Raw genomic sequence first — 18,008 nt, 5'->3', positions numbered from 1 at the left:
GTCTCTGCTCTTTCTGTACCCCTAAACCCAACCTGCCAGGAGATCCGGTCATGAGTCTGGGTTAAGCTGCTATTGCCTCCCACTGGTATCATTGTAGAGGCGTTCTATCTGGTGTCTCTTCCCCCCTATGCCCCTTGCAGTTTGTTCTCAACAACTGGAGGCCAGAGTGGTCTGTGACAGTGTATGCCCAATGTGTAGCCCGTCTGCTCAGAGCCCTCAGGCTCAGGTCTTACAGTGAAAGCCAGTGTCCCTGCTGTGGCCCACTAGGCCTGCATGATCTTCTCATCCCCACTAGCCTCCTTGCCTTTCCTAGAACACACCAGCACATTCCAGCCTCAGGGCCTTTGCACTTGCTGCTCCTTTTGCCTGGAATGTTTTTCTCCCAGTGTTCTGCTGGAGGCTCATGCCCTCCCTCCTGCAGGGTTCTACTCAAATGCCACTTCTCCAGGGAGGCCCTCCTTGACCACCATGCCAGCTGCCCCCTGGCATTCAGTAGTCTCCTTTGCACTTATCATCACCTGGTTTTACATGTTCATTTATTTGCCTGTCTCCTTCCATCTATATATATCAGTGGTTCTCAACCTTCCTAATACCGAGGCCCTTTAATACAGTTCCTCATGTTGTGGTGACCCCCAATTTCATTGTTACAAATTGAACAAAATTAAAGCATAGTGATAAATCACAAAAATAATATGTAATTATATATGTGTTTTCCGATGGTCTCAGGCGACCCCTGTGAAAGGGTCGTTCGACCCCAAAGGGGTCGCGACCCACAGGTTGAGAACCGCTGATGTATATAAAAGGCTAAGTGCCCATCCGACCTGTAGCCATGATGTGCACTGACCACCAGGGAGCAGACGCTCAACACAGGAGTTGTCATGACGCACACTGGCCATTTAAAAATAAACGGCACCACAGACCTGGCGCTGACAAACCAACACTTGGTTTCCCCCAAGTGGGACACAGGGCCTGCCACCACCCCGGAGTGACACCTCATCAAATCACAGCCAATGCTGCCAAGACTCCGTGGTGCAAAATTCGGCCCACAGCCCAGCGCAGCCCAGAAATGGTCGCTGTGGGCACCAGGTAATGACATCGCATAGCAATGCCCAGCTTCCTCTCCCTAGCGACTAACCTCCTTAGAGTTTCTTCAGCCCAGGAACATGACTTGCTTTATAGCCAGGTGTAAACATTTTACACTTTAACCAAATGTTTGTGAAGCGTTTTCACATGCCTCATCTTATTTGATCCTGGAGTAGGTAGATAGAAGACTCGGTGGAATCCTATTTTCTTTTCATTAGCTGGAAAATCGAGATTTAGAAAGTTTAGAAACTTGACCCAACTGAAAGAAGTAAGAAATGGTGGACCTTGAAAATGACTTCAGGTTTTCTCACTGCACAGAATATAGTCAAACACTGGTACAGTTAAATATTTTACCCTTTGTTCTCCCTGCGTGATCTACAATAATAATCTGCTTTGTGTTGATATTTACTGCTGTGTTGCTGACAATTACCTGAAAGAGAATTTGGGGTGCTTCACTGGGCTGGAAAAAGTTTAGCTACATCAGAAAGCGGGTCTAATTAAGCAAGTATATTCTATATCTATCAAAGGCTAAGTTGACTTGCACATGCATGATACATATAAAGCTCTCGCTGTCACCAATCGCACGCGTGTGTTTCGATCTGTCATTGTCTAGTGTGAGTTTGGTTGACACTTCTATTATAGAGAAAGGGCAAATAGTGATATTAAAATATTTCTTCTAATTAATTTCCTTTCAATGTGCACGAATCCGTGCACCGGGACACCAGTGAGAACATACGATCCTCCAAGGCAGGGAGTTTTGTCTGTTTTGTTTGTTGCTGACTTCTAGCTTCTAGAACAGTGCCTGGCATATAGCAGGCATGCAACAAATCTTGGTTGCCTGAGTGAATGAATGAGGGAGGAAGGCAGTCATGCCAAACGTACAGTACAGGAAGTGGTAATATGAAATGTGGGCAGGGACTAGTGACCGGCTCACCTTGACTGGGCATGGGCTCCGGGCAGTGGGACAGGCCCAGGAAGAGGCTGTCAGTGCTGTGGGTCTTGGTTTGGATTAGCAGAGGGGAGCTGTGGGAGGCTTGTGAGGAGGGTGCCGGGATCAGGGCTGAGGAGGATTCATGGAGGGGTGAGGAAGAGCACGGACTGACTGGGGGCTCAACACAGTCAGGAGGGTTTGTATTCAGGATCTGAGAAGTACTGCCCTGGTCTGAAGAAGGCACACAGCCCCTAGGGTTGAACTGGACTTTGAAAGAAGAAGGCGCAGAATGTCAGTGTCCCAGCCTGAAGGGCTCCAGCCTGCTGCACCTGCACCCAAAGGTCCCACCTGAAGGCTGCCCCGGACAGGTGAAGCCCCCAAGCAGGTGTGTGTTAGCAGAGGCCCGTGCAGGTGGCCGGGGTGGAGGGAGGTGAGACAGCGCCCCCAGGGCCAGGCATCTGAAGGCATCTTGCTTAAAGTACTTCACAGGTCGGAGAGTTAGTGCACAAACAGATGTACTCTTTTTTTTTCTTTCTTTTTTTATTTATTCATTTTTTATTGTTGACAGTATTACAGAAACCCCCTTTCCCTCCCGTTGCCCCCCTCCCCCCAATCCCTGCCTCACCCAGGCCTTCACTGCACTATTGTATGTGTCCACGGGCTATGCATATATGCATGTAAGTTCTTTAAGCTAATCTCCCCCCTCCCCCTTGTCTCTGAGATGTGTCAGTCTGTTCCATGCATCCATGTCTCTGGATCTATTTTGTTCATTAGATTCCACATATACATGAGATTATGTGATATTTGTGCTTCTCTGACTGGCTTATTTCACTTAGCATAATACTCTCCAGGTCAATCCATGCTGCTACAAAGGGTAGGAAATTCTGCTTTTTTACTGCTGCCAAGTATTCCGTGGTATAAATGTACCATGGCATTTTTATCCACTTATCTGCTGATGGGCACTTGGGCTGTTTCCAGATCTTAAATATTGTAAATTGTGCTGCTGTGAACATAGGGGTGCATATAGTCTTTCTAATTGAGTTTTGGGACTCTTAGGATATATTTCCAGAAGTGGGATTGCTGGGTCTAACTGTGGTTCCTTATTTAATTTTTGGGCAACTCCATCCTGTTTTCCACAGTGGCTGCACCAGTCTGCATTCCCCCAGCAGCAGATGTACTCTTTCAGATAAAAAAGTCACTGCCCCTGTGCCGGTTCAGCAGCTTCCTCCTGAGGCTGGAGTGCTCAGCCCACTGCTGACTGGGCGCTGGACGCAGCCCCACCGCTCAGGCCACCCAGTAGGTGGGAACCACCACCAACCGAAGAAATAAGGTTGACAGAAAATAGTTTCTAAAAAAAAAAAATGTGTTTTGTTTTTAATCACACTTTTTTTTTTTAAACAAAGAAACTCTTTTTACAAAAATATTTTGGAAAGAGAGAAAAGTTATCCATAAAGGAGTGGACAGCCCTCGCCGGTTTGACTCAGTGGATAGAGCGTCGGCTTGTGGACCAAAGGGTCCTGGGTTCAAGTCCAGTCAAGGGCACATTCCTTGGTTGCAGGTTCCTCCCTGGCCCGGGCCCTGGTCAGGGCTCGGGTAGGAGGCAACCAGTCGATGTGCTTCTCTCACATCGATGTTTCTCTCTGTCTTTCCCTCTCTCTTCTACTCTCCCTAAAAATCAATGGAAAAATATCCTTGGGTGAGGGTTAACAAAGAAAAACAAAAAGAAGTGGACACAGTGGTATTTTAGAAAAATACTAGAACACTTAAGTTTGGGAAAATACGTGATGAATGAAAGAAAGCACTGGAAAGAGCGGTGGAGTTGGAATCTCTTGGCCACATGATCTCCGGATTCCCCAGCCCCTGCTGAGGGCCCTGTCCCTTGAAGGTGCCCTCCCTGCTTCTAGCCTTAAAAACCGAACACATAAGAAATTGCTCACCACGGACGCCATCTGATTGAAGAGTTTGTTACAAATATCAGATTTTCTCCTGCGGCTGAGGCCAGCTGACACGGTCTGAAAATGCTGGGGGAGAAGCAATTCGAAGCATAGGTTGCTGTGACTGGTACTGGCATGTTTCAAGTCTCTCCCAGGCTAATAATACGGGTAGAGGGATGTGCAGTGTTTGTTTCTACTCCCTTCTTACCAGCAATCCGACTGCCTCTGCCCCCCTGCCCGGTCACTGGGCCCTGCTCCATTTGCACCAGCCAGGCTTCAGGAACAGCTCTTTCCTGCTTCAGTTCCCTCTGGCAGGTGTTGTGAGAGCCTCACCTGGACTCTGCAGGAGGAAGGGAGGGGACAGGCACTGGCTCCTCCCAGCTCGGTGGCTCCCTGCCCAGTGTGCTGGGCGCTGTCCCGGGTGCTGAACGCCTGGCCCTCCCTGGCCAGCGCAGGAACCTGGAGGGCCCAGCCAGCCATTGGGCTTTTTCTGACTGGAAACTAATTGAAGGTGGAAGCAGGAGGGACACAGATCTCAGCTTAAAACCAAGTCATGCTTCCCCTTTAAAATACGATAGAAAGCCCTGTTTTGTTGTAAAAGCAATACGTGATTATATGGGGGAAAAAAGGAGGGAAATGAGGGAAGAGTTGGTGGAACTAGCCAAAGGTAAACTTAGTAATTTTTGATATTTTCTTTCCCCCCTGTGTGGGGTTTTTTGAGAAAACATTGTCCAGTCTTATTTTTATACATTAACATTATTTTATATGTTGCTTTTCTCAGAGCATTGTAAGGGTTTTCCTTGTTATCACAAATACCTGCAGGATTTTCGTTAAGTCCCTTTGACCCAGCGTGCTGACCGGCTCCTTGCCTCATCCCTGGCTCAGAGCAGTGTCTGACATAGCAAGCCCTTGATGAATATGGATCGAATGAGTCAATTCCACATGGTTTAGCTTACTAAACAGTTTCCCTAAGTTGGATGTTTAGGATGCCCTCCTTTCCCATTTAAAAGTAATTGATCTAAAGAGGGAGGTCAGAGGTCAGCAAACATCAGCCTGGGGCTAAATCTGGCCCACCACCTATTTTTATAAATAAAGTTTTATTGGAACACAGTCACACTCATTCATTTATGTATCGCCTGTGGCTGCTTTTATGCTACAGAGACGGAATTGGGTAGTTGCAACAGAGACCACATGGCCCACAAAGCCAAAAGTATTTACGACCTGTCGGACCCCTGCTATGCATAGATCTGGCTGTGACATCTGTCACCCTGTTGATTGTTGGGACTAATTGCCCTGATCTGGCTGACAGGGTGGGAGTCTCTGTGTCCCTGCCCCTGTTATGAGCATCCTTGCAGGAACCATGTGCTCAGAGAATGTCTTTTCCAGAGAACTATTCTCCAGTCAAGGGTCTGAGGTGTTTCTTGTTACCACCTCCAAACATCTGTGCGGCTGGAGATGCATGAGGCTAGCAGCTCTGGGAAATCTATACCCGGTCCACAGTATTGTACACTAGGGGCCCAGTGCATGAAATTCGTGCACAGGGGGTGGGTCCCTTAGCCCAAACTGCACCCTTTCCAATCTGGGAGCCTCAGGGGAGCCCTCTCCAATCTGGGAGTTTCTGTCTGTCTTTGCAATTATATGAGCGAATTGTCTGAGACCCCAACCCAGTTTGGTTTGGTGCTCACAGAATAATAGATGTCTTTTTTTTTTTTTACTTTGCTCCATTGGTGGAGATTTCCTAGAAGTTGCAGGATATCTTTTAATTTTTCCTCGACACACTGACTTTACTTATGTCTCTCACCTTTGCTTTCCCTCCATCCCCCACCCGCAACAGTAACTTGCTCCAGGCTCACTTTGCTCTAGTGTCTAGGAGATCCCACAATGCCCTCTCTCCCACTCTCCGCCCTCTCTCCTGCTCTGCCAAGCCCCCCAAGCTGCCCGCTCTCTGTCTGCTCTCCCGCTCTGCCAAGCCCCCCAAGCCACCTGCTCTCCCGCCCCACCCCCAGCTGCTCGGCGCCTGTGCGTGCGTGTGCTGCCCACAGGCCTGCCATCTTTGTCGGGTTAATTTGTATACTCACTCCTGATTGGCTGTGGGTGTTGCGGAGGGATGGTCAATTTACATATTTGTCTATTATTAGTATAGATTCCTCTGTAAGACATCTATTTGCATATATAGTGGTTTCCATATTGGGGGCTTATTTCCTTAAGCTTGGGTCCCAGAACTCAATTGCTGGGTTAAAGCAACCAGCATGTTCAAGGTTAGGGGTAGGTTTTGGGCCAGAGTGGCGGCATCCTGGATAGGTGCTCCCACCCCTGGAGCATGACCACAGGTCTGGGGTCTCAGAGAACCAAGTCTGAGGAGGAGCTGGAACACATAACCTTGAAGCTACTTTCAGTCCTACAATGATTCCTTAAGCTTAGCCGCGTGATGAGTGTTGGGATTCTGGACTCCTCTGGTCCAGCCCAGTTCATTATGGCAAATGGGCTTCTTGGCTCCCCTTCTTCTCGTCTTGGCCCATCTCTCTCTGCCTAATCACATTCCTCATTACTGCCAAGTGCCGGGCTCCCCCTCCGGCAGGTTGGCAGGATGTGCTCCGCCCAAGCCAGCTGACCATGCTCACCCGGAGCTGGCTCAGTGCCACCCATACAGAAGTTCCTGACTCTTCTCCCTTGAACTTGAGTGTTGATTGAAACCCAAGATGTCTGGATCTGACCTTCATGTCACTGTGGGGGTCCCTCGCTCCAGCAGCTCTCCTGGCCTCCAGTGTTACTGGCTGGGTTACAGGACACCTGGGCTCACATTCTCCCCATACCATTCGCTCAGCATGGGGGATTGTGGGCAAATCCCTTAGGCTAAAGCCTGGGTTAGTCGCAGTTTCCCCGCTGGTATAGTAGAGAGGTGGTGAGGTGGTCTCTACAGCGGAGTTTCTCAGACTTGCACCTGGGGCTCTTGTTAGGATGCAGATTCTGCTTCGGCAGGTCTGGGGCAGGGATGGTGTCTCAGCCAGCTCAGGCTGCTGTAACCAAATTCCACAGATGCAAGAGGGGGGGGGAGGTTGACACAGAAATTTATTTCTGGAGGCTGAAAGGTCAAGAGCAAGGGGCCAGCATGGTCAGGTGAGGGCTTTCTTCCTGGCTTGTGGACGGCCACCTTCTTGCTGTGTCCTCACATGGTGGGGAGAGAGAGCTCTGGTCTCTTCATCCCCTTACAATGCACCAGTCCCATCATGGGCCTCCACCCTCGTAACCTCACGTAACCTAATCCCAGTGGGGGTTAGGGCTTTAACATATGGATTTGGAGGGGGGGGGGCACAAACATCCAGTCCATCATTTCTGACTAGCTCCCAGGAGATGCAGAGGCAGACAGCCCATGGACCACACTGAGAAGCCAGGGCCCAGAGGGCCTCTGAACATAGAGGTCCCCTGCTCCTCCCCTGTGAGTGCCCTCAGCCTTTGTCCTGGCTGACCTGCAGCACCTGGGACCTACCTTAGTGACAGCTACTGAACTTCTTACTTTACCACGAGCTCCTGCATCCAGCAGGTGTTCATGTACTGGTACAGCCACCCGTGTGGGGACTGGGTCTATGCCCAGCATCTCCCACAGGGCCTGGACCAGAGCAGGTGCTCAGGGGGCAATCTTGGGTGAACTGATGGGGTCAGCTGCCCCACCCACTGTGGTGGAGCCTTGCAGGTGCACCCACCTGCCCACAGCTCAGGGGCAGTGGCCACCCTGGGATCTAAGGCTAGCTGTGGTCCAGCTGAAACTGGTCATTCCAGAAGTGTGGATAGAGGCAGAGGACTCAGGAGATCCTGCATCGGGCGAGGTATGGTGTGGTGGTCTCAACACTGCAGTTTGCGGCCAAGTCTGAGCTCTCGTGCTCCCCATGTTTGTAGATGACAGAGCTGCTAGCCTCAGGCATCTCCAGCCGCAAAGGGCCGGGCTATGTGCCCAGCTGGAGCTGCAGAGATTCAGAAGTGTAAGCTGTACTGTGGGGAATGCTGAGGCACTTACTTCCAAGTTCACTTTAAGATGACTGTGGAGTTGGAGCCAAGTTAAGGATAGGAACTAAAAAAAAAAATTTCTCCCTTGTATTGGGAATCAGATTTGTAGAAAAGTACAGTGGCTTAAAATTGACCCTTTTCGCAAGACTAAGTTATGGAACCCCAACTCAGCAGACACCTCACAGTTGAGCAGGGCCGAGCCCTGGAAATCAGAGCAGCTCTGGGAAATCTACGGCACGTGGCCCCGGGCTGGGGCTCGGCCTCTGCCCCAGTCCTTCCTCCCGTCCGTAGGTGCTGGCCAGCGAGTCTCGGAGCACAGCGCCTCTGCTCCCGGAAGAGCAGCAGGTGCGCTCCGCCAGGCGGGCCTCTAGGGTGCCCGCCCATTGCTCGGGAGAAATTCACACGAGAAAATCGGCTCACAGGCCAGCTCACTTTCCGTCCCATGCTGGTTTGACACGAATCATCGCTATTTCATGCTTGTTCAACGTCTTTCCCGCCCTCTCTCTCCCCTTTCCACCGTGACTTCCACATCTTTTTTAAAAAATATATATTTTATTGATTTTTTACAGAGAGGAAGGGAGAGGGATAGAGAGTTAAAAACATTGATCAGCTGCCTCTTGCACACCCCACACTGGGGATGTGCCCGCAACCAAGGTACATGCCCCTGACCGGAATCGAACCTGGGGACCCTTGAGTCCGCAGGCCAATGCTCTATCTATTGAGCAAAACCGGTCAGGGCATGACTTCCAGATCTTGAGTTAGTTTCTTGACCTCCTTTGGATCGTGTCCCAGACCCCCTGCAGGTGTGTGTCTCGATGTGCAGGTTGACAGTGGGGGCCACTGGCTCGCCCTCTCCTCAGCTCCGTGTCACAGCCCTTCACGTGGTTTCCCAGCAGAATGTAAATGCCCTGAGGTCAGGGGTTTGCCTCGTTTGCTGCTGGATCCCCAGTGCCTACCAAAGTTGGGAGGGGAGATCTTGCATGAATGACTAACAGCCATAATCAAGACTGGTTTCTAAAATCCCAAGCAATGGGCTCACCCAGGTGAAGCAGAACCCAAGCCGCCATTTATTCCTGTGTCATCTCACGCCCCTGCTGTGGGCATCCTTCTGTGGGCATCCTTCCGTGGTGGCAGTGATGGGAGCTGGTAAAGCCACCGTGGTGGCCGGCCTGGACAGCTGGCCTCAGCACAGAGGTCAGGCCCACCTGGGGGCAGCAGAGGTACCTCTCAGGAGATTCCGATGGACAGAGTTGTGAACCACAGCCCTGGGCCTCGGTTTGGGTGTCGTGGTGCGAGTCCCGCGTGGTGTTTTGGAGGGTTTCTCTCTGTGGGGTGAGGGCACCCTCAAATTTGCATTCCCGAGATGCTGGCTGTGTCTGGGAGACTCAATGCCTTCGCTCACGACTCTCAGCACCATCAGTTTTCATGGCATTGTAGGCAGGTTGCTTATTTGCCCTAATGAGGTTTTGATTACTTTCCATTTGTCTCTTTCATCGGTTTTATATTAAAAAGCCTTTTTATTTGGACCCTGTACTTTCTGCAGTTCTAAGTTTTGCCTCAGACCAAACTTTTTATGCAGATGAGAGTGGGAGATAACAGGGGCAGAGAGACGGGGGAAGGGCACCAGAGAGCCTAGCGCAGAACGCCTTGTGCTTTGGGCTGTTCCTTCTCTGGGCTGCTGTTGCCCCACGGTCCCGCGGCGCTAGGGCTGGGTGCTCAGAACTGATCGAGGTGGCATGTACTGGGCGCTCAGCACCTGCCAAGCTCTGTTCTGAGCTCATTGGCTGCACAGCAGTGCCGGGAGGGGTGCCAGGCGCTGCCATCACCCCATTCCACTGGCAGGGCGCCCAAGGTTGAGAGAGGTCCTGGCAGCCAGCACACGGCTGGTTGGTAGTTGGGTGAGACCTGAACCAGGAGGCTTGATGCCCACGCTCTGTGTTTTGTTCCTGGGGAGACCTGTCCTGGGCAGCGTTCAAGTTCAGGGATTCATCCAGCCCTGCAATGCAGCTCGGGGCCCGTGTCCAGAGCCCAGCTGTGAACGGGATACCAGGGGCCCTGCAGCTGCAGGCCCTGGAACCGTAACCCCAGCACCGTGTGAGGGCATCTCTGTCCCCTCAGGGCCACGGAAACCGGCCCTGAAAGGTCCAGCGCTCGGCACAGGTGTGGGCTTGGATGTGAACCCATCTCTTTTTCTAAATCCTCCCTCTCCACCTGCAGGAAGAGGACACTGTGCATGTATTGATGTCACAGACATTTTCTGAGCCACCCCCAGACACCAGCATTGTCCCAGGGCACAGGTGACAAAATCCACGTAGGCAGCCTTGCCCTGCAGGAGCTCACGCTCAGTGAGGGGCTACAGGAGACCCACATTCCTTTGGTGTCTGATGCACCTGTCAGTCTCTGGCTGCCCTCACAGGCGGCTGGCCAGTCTGCGTGTGTCTCCTGGGTCGTCCAAACTTGTGGGCAGAGCTGGGAGGTGGTTCTTGGAGTCCGGATCCTGATGACGGCCGCCCAGCCCAGCCCTCCTCTTCAGCCCCCGCTGCAGCGCTTTCTCGGTCACCAGCAGCTCCCCTTTAAGACCTGCCGGGGGGCTCAGCTCGGTGTGGACAATGGGAGACCCATGGCACTCGGGGCCATATCCCAAGTCCTACGTTAACACCCCACTTGATAACTTCGGTTTTTCAAAATGCAGTAGCGCATACCAGAAAATATAAAGCAGACTAGAATGACTATATAAATGCAGAATTGACATAATGCTCATTTGAGTCCTTTATCATACCTTTTGCCTTGAAAATAAGCTGTTACACCGAAACCTCCCCTTGAGATTTTTAAGAAATTTCATGTTATTATTGAAATTGACTTACCTTTTTACCTCAAAACTTTTTAAGTTTGCCATAGCTAATAGCATTCAAAAAATCATGGGTTTGATGCCCTAGTTATCTTTTGTCTCGAATACTTACTGAATCTTTTTGATGACAGCTTTGTTGAGATGTAATGCACATAGCGTACAATGCACTCATGGGAAATGCACAGTTCCTTGGTTTTTAGTGTATTTAGTTATGCGGCCATTATCACAGTCAATCCAGAACATGTTCATCACCTCAGAAAGGAACTCGTGCCCTTTAGAGGGCCCCCCGGCTCCCCCCGCATGCTGCCCCCGCCCCTCAGCAACCACTAATCTACTTCCTGTCTCTGTGGATTTGCCCGTCCCTGGCATTTTCTTTTCTTTCTTTTTAAAAAAAAATATATTTTATTGATTTTTTACAGAGAGGAAGGGAGAGGGATACAGAGTTTGAAACATCGATGAGAGAGAAACATCAATCAGCTGCCTCCTGCACACCCCCTCCTGAGGATGTGCCCGCAACCAAGGTACATGCCCTTGACCGGAATCGAACCTGGGACCCTTCAATCCGCAGGCCGACGCTCTATCCACTGAGCCAAACCGGTTAGGGCCCTGGCATTTTCTAGAAACCGTGTTCTCGGGGTCCATCCGTGCTATAGCCGGTGTCAGGACTTCATTCCCTCTCATACCTGAGTGACTCCCCATTGTGTGGATACACCACATTTTATTTATCCACTCACTGCTTGATGGACATTTGTGTTTAAATTTTTGGCTGCTATAAATCATGCTGCTACGAACGTTTGTGTACAGGTTTTCGTGTGGACATGTTTTCATTTCTCTCAGGCTCTGCCTCCGAGGGAACTTGCTGGACCATATGGTAGCGCAATGGGCAGCCCGGAGGAGCCGCCAGACGGTGGCTGCGCCATTTACATGCCCACCAGCAGTGCCCGAGGGTTCCAATTGCTGTGTCCCCGCCAACACGTGTTGTCGGTCTTCCGGCTAATCCCGTCCCTGCGGGCGTGAAGTGGTAGCTCTGTGGTTCGAAGTGGGTTGGAAGTGGTCTCCGCGAGGGTTCACACAGGACTCTGCAGACTGTATTTCTTCACAAATGAGCGTTGGTGGTTAGTGCCCCTTAAGGAATTGGTTCATTTCATCTAAGTTATCACATTTATATACGTACACTTGCTCATCATATTCCTTTATTATCCTTTTGGTGATTTTAGGTTCTCTCTCTTTTATTCCTGTGTCGTCGTCGTCGTCTTCTTTTTTTTTTTGTCTCAGTGTGGCTAGAGATTTAGCAATCTTATGGGTCATGTCCATGAAACATTGATTTTTCTCCATTGTTTTTCTGTTGTTTTTTCCCCCCTAACTTCTTCAGGTGGCAAGTTAGAGTGTTAATTTGAAATCTTTTTTAATGTCGGCATTTGATTTCGATACACTTTCCTTCAAGCTCACAGCCCACACATTTTGATGTGTTGTATTTAAATTTTCATTCAACCCAAAAATATTTTCTAATTTTCTTTTTATTTATTCTTTGATGTAGGGGTTATTTAGAAGTATATTGTTTAGTTTCTGAACGTGTAAGGATTTCCCAAATATCTTTCTGTTATTAATTTCTAGTTTAATTCTGTTATGGTCAGTCAGGGCACATGCCCAGGTTGCGGGCTCCATCCCCAGTAGGGGGCGTGCAGGAGGCAGCCAGTTGATGATTCTCTCTCGTCATTGATGTTTCTATTTCTTTCTCCCTCTCCGATCCTCTCTCTGAAATAAAAAAACACACAAAGCATATTAATTCTGTTGTGGTCAGACCTGTTCCCTGCGCTCTGGGAGGGCTGCGTATTTCGCTGGTGTTGGGTGAAGCGCTCTGTAGGTCACAGTGGGCCAAGTCAGTTGATGATGTTGTCCAGTTTGTTCCTGTACATCTTGCTCATTTCTTGTCTACTTGTTCTTTCAGTTATTGGCAGAGGAGTGTTGAAGCCTGCAGCTGTAATTGCGGAATGGTGTGTTTCTCTGTTCGTTCTGTCATTTTTTGCTTTATGGATTTTGAAGCTGCCACCAGAGCTCCACGGGGGGCCTGCTCTGAGGTCAAAGCTGTTAGAGAAAAGAAGGAAAAAAAGACAGAAAACAAAATTGAAAATAAAATAGCAGCTCATCTCTGGGCCGGTCACTTCTCCCAGTTCTGACCTCTCCTCCCAGTCAATAAGCTTTGTCGACTGTGAGAGTTCTCGGGGAATTGCTTTTTGTCTTGTCCGGAGTCTTAGTTGTAATCAGCGGGGAGAGGGGCTGGAGGGGCCCAGGTGGGTTTTGAACACATTTTCTCTTGGCCGTGACTTTCCCCTCTTCCTGGCCAGGTGGCGCTTGTCCTGCAGGCCTCCACCGCTGCCTCCTCTGCAGAGCTTCCCCCGAGTCCCCCTGGAGTGGGGTCCCCATGCCCCTCAGGCTTGGTGTTAGCTGCCTGCCAAGTGTCAGCTCCCACGGGAGTGTGAGCTGCATAGGGGCTGGGGACACGGTGGGCTGCCCAGCCTGGCGCCCCCGCCTGGCATGGCCGTCGCGGGGTCCGTGGCTCAGTGGTGCTTCTTGACTCGGTGACCGTACCCGCCTCGGCGAGCCCGTGGCGCAGCACTGTGGAGGCTTTATGGCTCTAGAACGTGGGTGCAGTCCACATTCACGCCCCCACACGGATCCCCAGTTACAGGGGAGTTGGCGGCTGTGCTGATTGAAGCACGGGGCTGCGTGTGTACCTGTGGGCGGGCAGACTCTCCCAGCAGCCGCAGCCTTTTCTTCCTCCTCTGAAGGAAGACTGCCTGGTGCTCGTTAGCGGGTCTGGCACGACGCTGAGGAAGGTGACGGACGTGTGAGAAGAAGCCGCGCCGTGCGTCCTGTAATTAGGCAGTGCTGAGTGGTCCCTCACGCGGCATTCAGAGAGGACACGAGGGTGACACCTCCCATCACCCTCTGAGGCTCTTCTTACAACAGGCACATCTCTCAGTGTTTAATTATAATCATTCACTTAAACATGTTCTTTAAAAAGTTCTGGTTCTCCGGCTCGCCCCATTCATTTATTCATCGAACGACTGCCGAGCAAGCACCTGCCACGTATGACATCATTCTAGTTTGCAGGATTCAAAGACACTCCAGGACAGGCCTCGTTTCTGACCAAGCCAGAAACCGTGGTGGCGGCTTTCAGATAGCCCTCCCTCGGCACCCCAGTCCCCGTGGCCCGTACTGGGCCAGGACGCTAGCCCTCCCTCGGCACCCCAGCCCCCGCGGCCTGTACTGGGCCAGCACACGAGGCTGTGCAGGTTGTCCATGGCACACAGCACCGGCCTCGGGGTGCCTGGGCTGCTCTGCTGCTGGCATGGTGGTCTCCACTGGAAGGAGTGTGTTGCTAATATGAACCAGGGTGCCCCCTCCCCTTCTGCCTGCTGCTCTACTGATGAATGTCACTCCTTCTCCATCCCCAAGCCTCCCTCAGGTCTGCTTCTCACCGTCCCCTGAGGCGCCATCCTGCCCTGAGCCCGCCCCAAGCCCTCCCTGCAGCCACTGCCTCCAGGACAGGGATGGGGATGGACAGGAGGAGGACGTCACACCCGTGCAGACACTTGTCTGCCATGAGTGGGTGTTACTCTGAAGAATAAAACAGTAGCTAAATTATTAGCCAAAGGAGATGGAGGGAGAGGCGTTTGCAAAGGGGCAGCCAGAGACCTTATGAGGAGAGCTGGTCCGGGGCTGGGAGGGGCCCGGGAGACTGTGCTGTGGGAGGGCGGTCCCTGGTGGACTTGGATGTCAAAGACCTGGACACCCTAGTGCTTGCTCCCCAGACACCCGTTCTGATCACAAAGTGCTCTGTGCAGGCCCCCGGGGGAGGAACGTGGAGACTCCTGAGGAGGCTAACCCATCGGTGTCAACCCAGCCGTACCCAGCACGGACGGCGGGTGTCCTAGGGAGTCTCACAGCATCCGTTTCCTGTGTTGTTAAAACGTTTTGGGTGATACCATTTTTAAAAATCCCCACCCAAGGATATGTTTTTGTTGATTTTAGAGAGAGGAAGGGAGAGAAAGAGAGAGAAAAAACATCGATGTGAGAAACATCGATTGGTTGCCTCCTGTACGCGCCACGACTGGGGATCGAACCCACAACCTTTTGGTTTACAGGATGACGCTCCAACCTGCTGAGCCACCAGCCAGGGCATCAGTGATATAATATTTTAAATCATTGCCCATTATACTTTTCACCAGTTCTCTCTTATTGGGCATTTGCATGTTTCCATGTTCCCCTTATTACACACCGAGGCGGACATCTCTGCACATCGAGTCCTAGAAGCAGAATTGACCCCACGGTCTGCAAGGTTTTAGGTCTAGAAGCCTCTGCCCACTTCCCCCCGGAAGGGAGCACAGTTCACCGTGGGGATGGGCTGGGTGTCGGTGCTTGTGGTCAGCAAGGTGAGGTTTGTGCATGCTCACTTGGGGGAGAGGGGGAAGACTGGAGAGAGGGCAGCTGAGGAGGGGGGCGGGGCTAGAGAGGGGCCGCCTCCTGAGGATGCAGGAAGTGGGCTGGGGCCGGGCAGCGAGCCAGGGAGGCCTGCTTCCCCCAGGGCCCGTCTTGGCCATGGACTAGGTCTTGGTATGGAGTCCGCTGTGCTCTGGATCACCTTCCCTCAGCCCCAGAGATCAGCCCAGCAGCCCAGGCCAACACCTCGCTCCCCAGGCGGCAGTCAGCGTGTGTGGCCGGCCTGGCGGGCATCGCAGGGTGCGGAGTTAGGTGGGATAAGGACAGTGGGTAGGGTGCCAGACGTCCTTGAGATTCCGGGGGAGGGGCCCACATGCCCAGTAGAGTACAGGCATTGGGAAATGAGGTACCCACGTGGGAGTGGGAGATTCTGAGGGTACGATCGGGAGGAGCATCTCAGAAAAGGGGCCTCTTGGCGGGGGGCGGGCTAGAAGGGGTCAGTGGAGGAGAAAAGGGGTCACATTGTAATACTTTCAACAATAAAGGTTAAAAAAAGAAAAGGGGCCTCTTCCTCTCATAGCTCTGTCAGTGTGGGGCACCCCATCCATCTCCCCTAAACGCACCCCCTGGGTATGCAGCCAGTCGGGACTCTGGCAGTGGGAGTGAAGCAGGTGGCCCTGCCAGCACACAAGGCAGGCAGCAGGTGCTTGTTCCCAGGTGAGACCAGGACAGGGAGGGGCCCCCGAGAGAGCCCAGTGGCAGGTGCTGGGCGCTGGCTCCGGGTCCTGTGCTCTCACCCTTTCTCTGCTGCTGCCCGGCCCTGGCCAGGACCTAAGGAGCTGGGGCTGCAGCCTGCCAGGCCCCACCCAGGGGGTTCCTGGGCCCGGCCGCTGTGCTCTGGGCAAATGCCACAGCCACAGCTTGCCCTCACCCCTCTGATCCGGATCCGATGGGTGAGCTCCCACCGCCCTGTGTGGCGCTCACGGGAGTGATCACAGGCGGGGCCTTGGTGTCATAGTGGGTCGCTCCCTTTCCCCTCAGTCCTGCTGCGCCTCTCGGTGGTTCTGCGTTTGCTGGTCCCCAGGAGGAGGCCCTGCCCCGGCTCTCCTCTTCTGCCCAGGGACTGGCCGCCTGGGAGACAGCCCAGCTCCTCTCCACCTTTTTCCTCTTCTGGTGGCCGGAGGCGGTGAGATCTGCCCCGGTTTAGGAGGGTGGAAAACAGGGGAGGGGTGATGGACAGATGGAGGTGTGCTGGGCACAGGGCATTCCCGTGGTCCCCTGCCCTAGGTCAGTGCACTGTGAAGTGACCTTTGTTGGCCCCTGTGCATCGTTAGCGAGAGAGACCCCTCCCGCAGTGCCCTGGTTACAGCTGCTGCACCAGACCTGGTGTTGGGCGGCGGGGACCCCACTGGCCCAGGCAGGAGAGCCGCACACCCTCATCCCTCTTGTCCAGAGTAGCCTGAGCTCTCTGGAGGGTCAGGCCCAGCGAAAGGTGCTCAGATGCCCTGCACAGCACCAGCTGGGACTGCAGAGCCGGGCGCCCGGGAGGACGGCTGCATTGTTGGAACCCGATTTTATTCAGGCTCCATTATAAAGTGAGGAAAACAAATTTTTCACTTGAGAGGATCAGTACCGTAGATACGCGTGTAATTGACTGTTTCTGCTTTCCTTCCCCTCCCTCGCGTTCTGCATCTGTAATTTAAAATTTCACAGTTTTTAACGTGATGGCTTCTCTGTGGGCATGTTCACATTCGCTTCGGATTCAGCAAGCACTAATTGAGCAGCTACTCTCCGCCTCTGGCTGTGCGGGAGGGAGGGCCAGGCTGCAGTGTCGCTGGCCTGGACTGGGTGTCCCGCTGCCTCTGCCTCCGGCCAGCGCTGTGATCCCGGGCGGGCCGTTGGCACAGTGGGCTGGCAATCCTGACCCCCAGGTTGTGAGGATTCGGCGAGGTCACATGTGAAGCACCTAGCCAGGTGCATGGCACAGTAGGTGTTCGGTCATGCTACCTGCCACCTTATTCGCAGATGAGGATCCTCACAGCGTCAGACTCCGTGAGCTTGTTCGTGGTAGTTGGCAGTCATGAGCTATCTTCAGTTCTGCTAAACGCTGAGGGGAGCCTGGCCGGTGTGGCCCAGTGGTTAAGTGTCCACCCATGAGCCAAGAGGTCACCACATCAGTTCCTGGTCAGGGCACAGGCCTGGGTTGGGAGTTTGATCCCAAGTAGGGGGTGTGTAGGAGGCAGCCAATCAATGACTTTTCTCTCATCTTTGATGTTTCTATCTCTCCCTCTCCATTCCTCTCTCTCTCTCAAACAAACAAAAAAAACCAAAGCCTTTAAAAATAATAAAACATTAAAAAAAAAACACAAAACTGAGCGGAGATCTTACCTTTCCGCCAGACAGGCAGTGCTCCTGACCAAACCTCGGGGCCTGCTTTCGGCTGAAGAGGTTCTCTAGCCCCGTAGGTAGCTCGGTCCTCAGGTGGTTGGAGGCTTGGGTATACATTCCCACGCCTTTGATTCATTTACAAGACAGAAATGAAGTAATTTCTGCCTAGTAAGTATGGATGCTCAAAATGTGGGGGAAGAACGTAGAGTGGGACTTAAGGAAAGCTATAGTGGGAACCCTAACCCAAACCCCCTAACCTTAATCCTAACTCATAACCTGAACCCTAACCCCTAACGCCTAACCCTAACCCTAACCCTAACCCTAACATTAACTCTAACTCCTAACCCTAATCCCTAACCCTAATCCCTAACCTTAACCC

General features: G+C 52.3%; 1 protein-coding gene across 1 annotated transcript in view; it reads left to right on the top strand.

Annotated features, from left to right (window-relative positions):
* Positions 1-18,008, top strand: part of WDR25 (WD repeat domain 25) — a 134,743-nt gene that overhangs the window by 87,740 nt on the left and 28,995 nt on the right. The gene's annotated exons all lie outside the window — the stretch shown is intronic.

This window comes from Myotis lucifugus, unplaced genomic scaffold, assembly GCF_000147115.1.
Source record: "Myotis lucifugus unplaced genomic scaffold, Myoluc2.0 scaffold_464, whole genome shotgun sequence".
Taxonomy (NCBI): domain Eukaryota; kingdom Metazoa; phylum Chordata; class Mammalia; order Chiroptera; family Vespertilionidae; genus Myotis; species Myotis lucifugus.
This window is presented reverse-complemented; position numbering and strand designations above follow the sequence as displayed.